We start from the raw sequence: 9599 nt of genomic DNA, 5'->3' as shown, positions 1-9599 counted from the left end.
TCAAAGCAATAGATTGATGAACCGGTAGACGAGTATATAAAGCGCTTTCGACATTTGAAAAAGTGCTACAATATACAAATTCCGGATACTCAAGTGATGCATATAGCGGTGAGAAACATGCATCCACAACTTAATGAAAAGCTCACTTTGCAAGAGTCCAGCGATTTCCAGCAACTTATATCTTGCGCCATTCGAGCTGAGCAAATGATAAATGAAAGAAAGGCTGTCAATCAATTTAGGCCGACCGATCAACCTTTTATCATCTTTGACGATGATGATTTTGTTAAGCCGAAAAAGCAAAACAAGGAGTTAGATAGCGATTCTTTTGCGACGGGTATGAATGTCATATCATTGGCGGATAGGCCAACACTAAATGGTCATTTTTGCTAATCGGCAATGATTGTGGAAGTTGGCCTAAGTAAAATGGCAATGCCGATGATGTTACCACTGTCGATCAGGTGAATATTCGTCTTCATTCAATGAGAAAACCGCTAATTGTACCACCGTCGGATGAATGGTTTGTAAACCATAAAGCGCCGATGGTTCAAGGGCCGAAACACTTGACACGGTCGCAAAAGAGACGCCTCCAAAGGAAGAGGCTGGCGGAAAAAATTCAAAATGGGAGCATATTGGAAAAAGCATACGATCAATCAAAACATTTGGCCCGAGGAGATAAGAAAACAAGTTGTGGCGAGAGAAAATGGGTGGCAGCGAGAGGATCGGAACATGTCATTAGCCACCATGAGCAAAAAATATTTCAATTTGGTCGCCAAATGGGCGGCTGGTAACGGCGAGTGGATCTAGACAAGTCACGAGGTGCTATGGGCGGAAAAGAATTCAACTTGGTCACCAAACAGGCTGCAGGGAAAGGAGATGGGCAAAAATGAGAGGATTTGAGCAAATCACGAGTCTCCATGAGCAAAAAGAAGTTCGACTTGATCGCCAAATGTCCAAATGAAAGATGACCGAGTTTGTGAGCATTCGCTAAAGCGATCATGCGAAAAATGGGTTCCAATTAGTGCTCGATTGTCGAAAACCCAATCTCCGATAAAAAAAAATGGGTTACCAATCAGTCCTAAACTTTCGGTTCGACATTCGGATGCTCCCAATGAGTTTGGAGAAGTTGCGATTCACGGAAGCGATTATGGAGTAAAAGGAAACGACAAAGCCGATAGGCGGGACGTCAAACAAAAAATTGGCAAGTTGTGAGATGATGAGCTTGTCGTAGAATGCATTCTACACGCAGCTGGCTTTGAAATAAGGCCGCAGATTCAGCGACGGGCAGACCAAGTGAAAATTCAATGATGTTGTTTGAGCCAGGAAAAAAAAGAGGACATGAGTTGTTCCTTCCAACTTTGATAATACCGATAACGCTCGGGAATCAAAATACATTGCTAAAAATAAACCTTGGCTACATGATGGAACAAGCTGGATTTGCGCCAAACTTTATAATCTTGATCGTTGGCGGTTAAAAGACTTGGCTCGCCGATGTCATGAATATTTTTCCGAGGGAAAGTTCAGGCTGGTAAAAAAGTTGGTTGAGCATCTATTGTTAATTAAAATAGATTGCCAACCGTACGGATTGCCGGTCATGATGTCTAATTTTGAGTTGATCATTGCAACCAAATGAAAAAGTGAGAACATGATGAGATTGGATCAAATCGCACTATTCACTATATGAAGTCATCATCGAATATTGTCGCCAACTTTAGCGAGACATTTTTCGATACGGTTGCAAAGTCGATCGATGGGTGGAAACTTATAGTGGCAGCTATCATTTTTTGTAGCAAGGCAATCAGTCTTTCCCTTTTGGTGATTCAGGTATGTATATTTCACAAAATATATTTCATATCTAATATCCAATATTTTATAAAATATAGGGGGCATTATGTTGTCACACAAAAAAATTCTATCAATAAAAGCGGACCGATTCCGAAGATTTCTGGCCGATCACCAAGCAATCCATTAAAGTGAAGGCTTGGCCCAATAGATGATCATGGATGTCTATGTTTGATGGAAGAAAGATGTGTCGACTACATAGGTTAATTGGCTATTAATCTCATCTTTATGAAGAGTTTATATGGCCATTAATTGATCGATGAGTAAGTGAAAGTAGTGGCGCAACTAGAGCTGTTAACGATCCAATCCAAGCGGAGCCGAGCCGAGCCAAATTTTAACTGTTCGTTAACGTTCGCGAACAGGCTCGTGTTCGTTCGTTAACCTTTCAAGCTCATTCGTAGTGTTCGAGCTCGGCTCATTAAGAATTTTTGTTGTTTGAGCTCGTGTTCGTGTTCGGCTTGTTTAGGCTCGATTAAGCTCGTTCGAGTTCGTTTGAGCTCGTTTGTCTTATTTTTTAAAATTTATATATAAATTATAAAGAAAATTTAAAATTATTTTATTTATATATTTTAAATTAATATTTTATTTATTTATAAATTATAATTTTATATGTATATATAATATTTATAATAAATATATTATTTAAATGAATGTTCGCGAACGTTCGCGAACAAAGCTCAGGCTCATTCGTTAACCAAACGAGAATATTTATGTTGTTCGGCTCGGCTCGTTAATATTCGCGAACGAGCTTTAACCGAGCCAAGTTCACGAACGGCTCGGTTCATTTAACAGCTCTAGGCGCAACCGTTACGATGATGAATTAAGATGTGGGTGATTAATGGAGAGCATTGAGTATGATGATTACGAGCAAGCGAATGCGCAATTGAATGAAGAAATGATGGCAAACGGTTATAAGGTTTGTGGAATGAAGAATGATAAATATAAAGAGCATTCGTGTGAAAAGACACGACATCTCAATCTACAAAATTATTTTTCTTTTCTTTACATTTTCCTTGCATTTTTTCTTCTTTTGTTTTTTTGTAGAATAATGTTGAATCGATCTTGAATCAATAAAAAACTCATTTGTGCCGTCTTTTCTTTAATTATTTTTGTGTGATTTGTTTTTAAATTTATCGCATACCACCGGGGATTCGCATTGAGTTGCCCGGGAACCCACCAATACTCCCGGCGAGAAGTTTTAGGCCGAAAATTATTTTCCAGGCCAACGGCAAAATAAAATCAACTCGAATGACAAAACCAACTACACCATGTCGTAGAAAACTAAAACAGGAGGTGGCGGGCGGACACGTCAAACGGTGGTAGTCCGACTTTTGAGAGAAGCGGGGTGGCGAAGCTGCCGTGGCGGGTGGTCAACCCCTAACGATTGAGAATCCAGGGCGAGTGGAGGCTGGGCAATGGGCAGCGACGCTGAGGGCACCGGGAACTATGTCGGTGGTAGACCCATTGACTAAGTGGCGTCAGCAGCGGCGCTGATGCCGCCGAGCGCTGCCGTAATCGCTGCGAGCAACTCGTGTGTCACAGCGACAGCATTTGATTCGCTTTCTGTTCTCCCAATCACCGGTAAGATTAAAGAAAGGAAAAAGAGGGAAGATCGAACTAATTAATCAATGACGACCGGAGAGTTGGCACTTTGTGTAGGAGAAACGCAGGCGTAGCTGCTCAGAGCTGCTGTGGGTCTGTTCTTGATCTGAAGCTTCGATCTGAGGAGTTCGTTGCTACTGTTCAGAGTAGGAATCGCCGGAGAACAGCAGCTCAGTTGCCAACCACCGGAGGACTTGGGAAGTCCTCTCCGCGAGCTGCTGTTGTCACAGTTGATAATCCCAAATTGGTTTTCCCGAGCTGCTATATATTGCTATAACTATTGCTTCCCGAAAGACACACCAACAGGGAGACTAGAAAGAATTAATATGGTCAACAGATGAAAAATAAACAGACGGATGGATTCAGCAGTATAAATTGGTAAATTAATGAAACATGAGGAACATTAATGGTAATAAATAGAATTACTATACCTATTACTATTAGTATGCCCAATTTTATGATTTTATTTTGTAAATTCAGCATTATGCTGTAAAATTAGTAATACTTCGTCCCTTTCATAACAGATGTTTTTAGTTTTAATTTATTTCGTAATAATATATTTATTTTTTAATAAATTTATCAGTAATAAAGATAATAAACAAATATAAATTAACTACATATAAGACTCATTCAAAAATATTTTATATTCTTAATAAATAAATATTTCTATTTATATGTAGACACTAAAAATATGTCTAAATTAAATTAAATATCATGTATTTTGAAAGAAAATAAAAGTTCAATAAAATAAATATATGATATTTAATTATGCACATATGTTAATTTTTGTACAATAAATATCAATCATTAATGCAAAAATCTGCTTAAAACGGAAGATATCGTACAAATATTATGTGTATAAATAGAGAGATAATAAATTTGGCAGCAGAATAAATTAATCTTGTCAATAAATGAAGTATATAAATTAATATCTTCCGAAAGAAGCAATGATATAATGATCTTGGTGAGAAAGGAAGGTGCACAATCAAATCCGTCAATAATGGAAAACAACATATGATGGAAAATGAAAGATTTTAAAATCTTCATGTTGGTCAATCAGGACGCACCACGTTACATCATTCTAAAAGAAAGCCGAGGCCACCGCTCCCCTATATGTAGGAGTCATGGCCAATTCATTTGACACACCGAAGTTACATCGAGGATTCAAGCAAAGGGGTAAGTTTCTAAACTTTTTATATATTGTTCTTCATGTTCTTCGTGTCCTTCGAAGCGTTCTTCGTCAAAAGTCACTGATTTGGACAAATGATCCAATATTGGTTAATGAATCGATAAAGTTAACGTTCTTCGTCGTATGCCTAAGCCGGAGGAAGAATCAAAGCTCCCAAAGTCGTTGAGGAATTCGTCAAAGCCAAGGGAAAGTCTCTAAAGTTCCTCTCAAAGGTTCAAGATGTTCATCGCGTTCTTCACCAAAGCACCAACTATGCCCTCTTTGATCCAAAAGTCAAAGAGACACACAACCAAAAATGTTATGGAGTATCAAATCCACCTCTTCAAGGATCAAAGCTCCAAAAGCCGTTGAAGAATCCATCAAAGCCAAGAAAGAGCATCCAAAGTTCATACCAAAGCTTCGAGATCTTCATCGCGTTCTTCACCAAAGCATCATCTCGGTCCTCTTCAATCCAAAAGTCAAAGGGACATGCCACCAAAAGTGTTATGAAGCACCAAATCAACCATTTCAAAGATCAAAGCTCCTAAAGCCGGTGAGAAATTCGTCAAAGCCAAGGAAGAACCTCCAAAGTCCATCCCAAAGCTTCAAGGTGTTCATCGCATTCTTCGTCAAAAGCATCAACGAGACTCTCTTCAATCCAAAAGCCAAAACAAGATCAAAGCGTCGGATTGTCTAAAGAATACATCAAATCCAAAGTCGACAATTGAATCGCTCACACGGAGACCAAAGTCTTTCAAAATGTGGAAAAAGCAAACCAAAGATCAAAGCCATGGATCGTCCAAAAAAGACATCAAATCCAAAGCCGATGATCGAATTGCTCACAACGAGACCAAAGCCCTCCAAAAGGCGGAAAAGGCAAACCAAAGATCAAAGCCATGGATCGTCCAAAAAAGACATAAAATCCAAAGCCAACGATCAAATCGCCCACATGGAGACCGAAGCTCTCCAAAAGGCAGAAAAGGCGAAACAAAGATCAAAGCTGTGGATCGTCCAAAGAAGACATCAAATCCAAAGCCGACGATTAAATCGTCCACACGGAACCAAAGCTCTCCAAAAGGCGGCAAAGTCAAATCAAAGATCAAAGCCTCGAACCGTCCAAAGAAGACATCAAGTCCAAAGCCGATGATCGAATTGCCCACAAGGAGACCAAAGCCCTTCAAAAGGCGGCAAAGCCAAATCAAAGATCAAAGTCGCAGATCGTCTAAAGAAGACATCAAATCCAAAGCCAATGATCAAATCACCAACACGGAGACCAAAGCTCTTCAAAAGACGGTAAAGCCAAACAAAAGATCAAAGCCACGGATCGTCCAAAAAAAGACATCAAATCCAAAGTCGATGATCAAATTGCCCACATAGAGACCGAAGCTCTCCAAAAGGCGAAAAAGGCAAAGCCAAGATCAAAGCTGCGTATCGTCCAAAGAAGATATTAAATCCAAAGTCGACGATTAAATCGTCCACACGGAGACCAAAGCTCTTCAAAAGTCGGTAAAGCTAAATCAAAGATCAAAGCCTCAAATCGTCCAAAGAGGACATCAAATCCAAAGCCGACGATCAAATCGCCCTTACGGAGATCTAAGTCCTCCAAAGTCCGGCAAAGTCAAACCGAAGAACAAATCTCTTCAGATCAAAGAAAGCCATCGAAAACCAAGTTGGAAAATAAATTGACCAAGAAGGAGAATCAAATGATCAATTTAGAGAATAGGACCCGCTTTAAATCCAAATCAAATATAATTTGTACAAAATTTGTTTTTATTAAAAATAACACAATTTTTTGTCTATAGATTTTTGGCATGCCCAGTGGGACCTCTCTACCTTTCATCTCTCTTTCCAACGAACTCTCAACAACCAATGGCTTCCTACAAGATCAAGACGTCCAACGCTGCGTCAAAAGCTGGTGCTCAAGCCACAGCCGCCAAAGGACTCGCTGCATCCACCGCATCAAAAAACTCAAGCGCTTCAAGAAATGTTGGAATGACAACAAGAAGCATGACCAAAAGAGCGTTGTCGTTGTCTGAAGACACTCCTTCAAAAATCACAGAGCAAAGTCCACCTTATGAAGAAGACGACAACTTCAAGAGTGTTGCCGCGTCGTTCAACCCTCAACAAATTGCAAGTCATTCAACTGCATCAAGCTCTGCTCCAGTGATGACTACCAACGCTTCATATATTGATGACCCAAAGATTGTGGATCAAAAGTCTGCTCCGCGAGGAAGATCAAAGCTTCAAAGACACTTTCATGCCACACACTCATAAGCCAACTTTTCAAGTCATTCGACTGCATCAACTTTTGTTCAAGTAATGACTATCAACGCGTCAAATATTGAGGACCAGCTTGCTGCATCGGCCGAAATCGTTGAAGGAATGTCTCAACACATGCAACAACAAGATGCCCTCATCGAAAAACTTCTCACAAAGCTGGACAAGCCTGAAGAATCCAGTCATGCCATCGAAAAGCAACTATCTTCCCCAGCGGCCCAAAATAAAGCAGCAACATCTGTGGAGAAACGTCATGGCAAAGAAAAGGTGGCGGAACCAAATCCATTTCAAGGATCATCCAACTCCGTCATTCATATATCCTAACTTGACAAATACATCAAGGGGACAATCAAAAGAGAATTCAATGGGAGTTCAAGGCCGACGCACACTTATGCCAAGCCTTACACTGCAAGGATTGACGCCCTCAAAATGCCAACGGGCTATCAACCACCAAAGTTTCAACAATTTGACGGCAAAGGCAACCCAAAGCAACATATAGCGCACTTTGTCGAGACATGCAACGATGCTGGAACATATGGAGACCTCCTAGTCAAACAATTTGTGCGGTCACTGAACGGCAACGCCTTCGACTGATACATCGACTTATAGACTGGTTCCATCGACAATTGGGAACAACTAAAGTACGAGTTCTTGAATCGGTTCTACAGCACACAAAGAACTATCAGCATGACCGAAGTTACCAACAACCGCCAATGGAAAGATGAGCCAGTAATCGACTACATCAACCGTTGAAGAAGTCTAAGCCTCAACTGCAAAGACCGTCTGTCCAAGGCTTCCGACATAGAAATGTGCATTCAAGAAATGCAGTGGGGCTTGAAATACATCCTACAAGGGATCCGACCTCATACTTTTTAAGAACTCGCCACTCGCGTTCATGATATGGAATTGAGCATGATGTCTAGTGGAATGTATGGACCGCCTATTGAAAATTTATCAGAAGATGAGAAATACAATACTTCAAACAATGGGACCAGTCATACCTTCTCCAATCTCCTAGAAAAGAGGATAAACTTTCTGCAATCTCCTAGAAACGAGGATAAACTTTCTGCAATTTCCTAGAAACAAGAATAAACTTTCTACAAGACTCCTTAACACGAGAATAAACTGTTAAACAAAAACAAACAAATTCAATTTGTTTTGAACTACGTTATGACTTAATTCCTTCACCGGATACGTAGGCAACTTGGAATATAACTCCGAGTAAAGTCAATTTTGTCAAAAAAAAAAACCCTAAAAAAATTAATTGGGCAAAGAAAAAAAAATCCAAAAAATTCGAGCTTTCAAAAAAATCATTCGGACAAAAAGAAATGCAAAAAAAATGGCAAAAAAAAAATTTCAGTCAAAAAAAATAATAAATTGACTTATGTTTCGAGACTCATTTACGCCTTAAACGCTTTGCGTCGACTTAAACAAGTCTCAAGGGGGCATTTTGTAGACTAGAAATATGTCTAAATTAAATTAAATATCATATATTTTGGAAGAAAATAAAATTCCAATAAAATAAATATATGGTACTTAATTATGCACATATGTTAATTTTTGTACAATAAATATCAACCATTAATGCAGAAATCTGCTTAAAATGGAAGATATCGTACAAATATAACGTGCATAAATAGAGTCATAATAAATTTGGCAGTAGAATAAATTAATCTTGTCAATAAATGAAGTATATAAATTAATATCTTTCGAAAAAGACAATGATATAAAGATTTTGGCGAGAAAGGAAGGTGCACAATCAAATCCGTCAAGAATGGAAAACAGCATCTGATGAAAAATGAAAGATTATAAAATCTTCATGTTGGTCAATCAGGACGCGCTACGTTAAATCATTCTAAAAGGAAGCCGAGGCCACCCCTCCCCTATAAATAGGAGCCATGGCCAATTCATTTGACACACCGAAGTTACATCGAGGATTCAAGCAAAGGGGTAAGTCTCTAGACTCTCTTTGTATTGTTCTTCATGATCTTCGTGTCCTTCGAAGCGTTCTTCCTCGAAAGTCACTCATTTGGACAAATGATCCAATATTGGTTGATGAATCGATAAAGTTAACGTTCTTCGTCGTATGCCTAAGCCGGAGGAAGGATCAAAGCTCCCAAAGCCTTTGAGGAATTCGTTAAAGCCAAGGGAAGGTCTCCAAAGTTCCTCTCAAAGTTTCAAGATGTTCATCGCGCTCTTCACCAAAGCACCAACTAGGCCCTCTTCGATCCAAAAGTCAAAGGGACACGCAACCAAAAGTGTTATAGAGCACCAAATCTACCTCTTCAAGGATCAAAGCTCTTAAAGCCGTTGAAGAATCCATCAAAGCCAAGGAAGAGCATCCAAAGTTCACCCTAAAGCTTTGAGGTGTTCATCGCGTTCTTCACCAAAGCATCAACTCGGCCCTCTTCAATCCAAAAGTCAAAAGGACACGCCACCAAAAGTGTTGTGGAGCACCATATCCACCTCTTCAAGGAACAAAACTCCTAAAGTCGTTGAGGGATTCGTCAAAGTCAAGGAGGAGTCTCCAAAGTCCATCCCAAAACTTCAAGATGTTCGTCGCGTTTTTCGTCAAAAGCATCAACGAGGCTCTCTTCAATCCAAAAGCCAAAACAAGATAAAATCGTCGGATCGTCTACAAAAGACATCAAATCCAAAGCCGACGATTGAATTGCCCACACGGAGACCAAAGCCCTCCAAAAGGCGGAAAAGG

The sequence above is a fragment of the Andrographis paniculata genome, unplaced genomic scaffold (assembly GCF_009805555.1).
Source record: "Andrographis paniculata isolate CXL003 unplaced genomic scaffold, ASM980555v1 Contig32END, whole genome shotgun sequence".
Lineage (NCBI taxonomy): Eukaryota > Viridiplantae > Streptophyta > Magnoliopsida > Lamiales > Acanthaceae > Andrographis > Andrographis paniculata.
The sequence above is the reverse complement of the archived record's forward strand: the minus strand, read 5'-3'. Positions refer to the sequence as shown.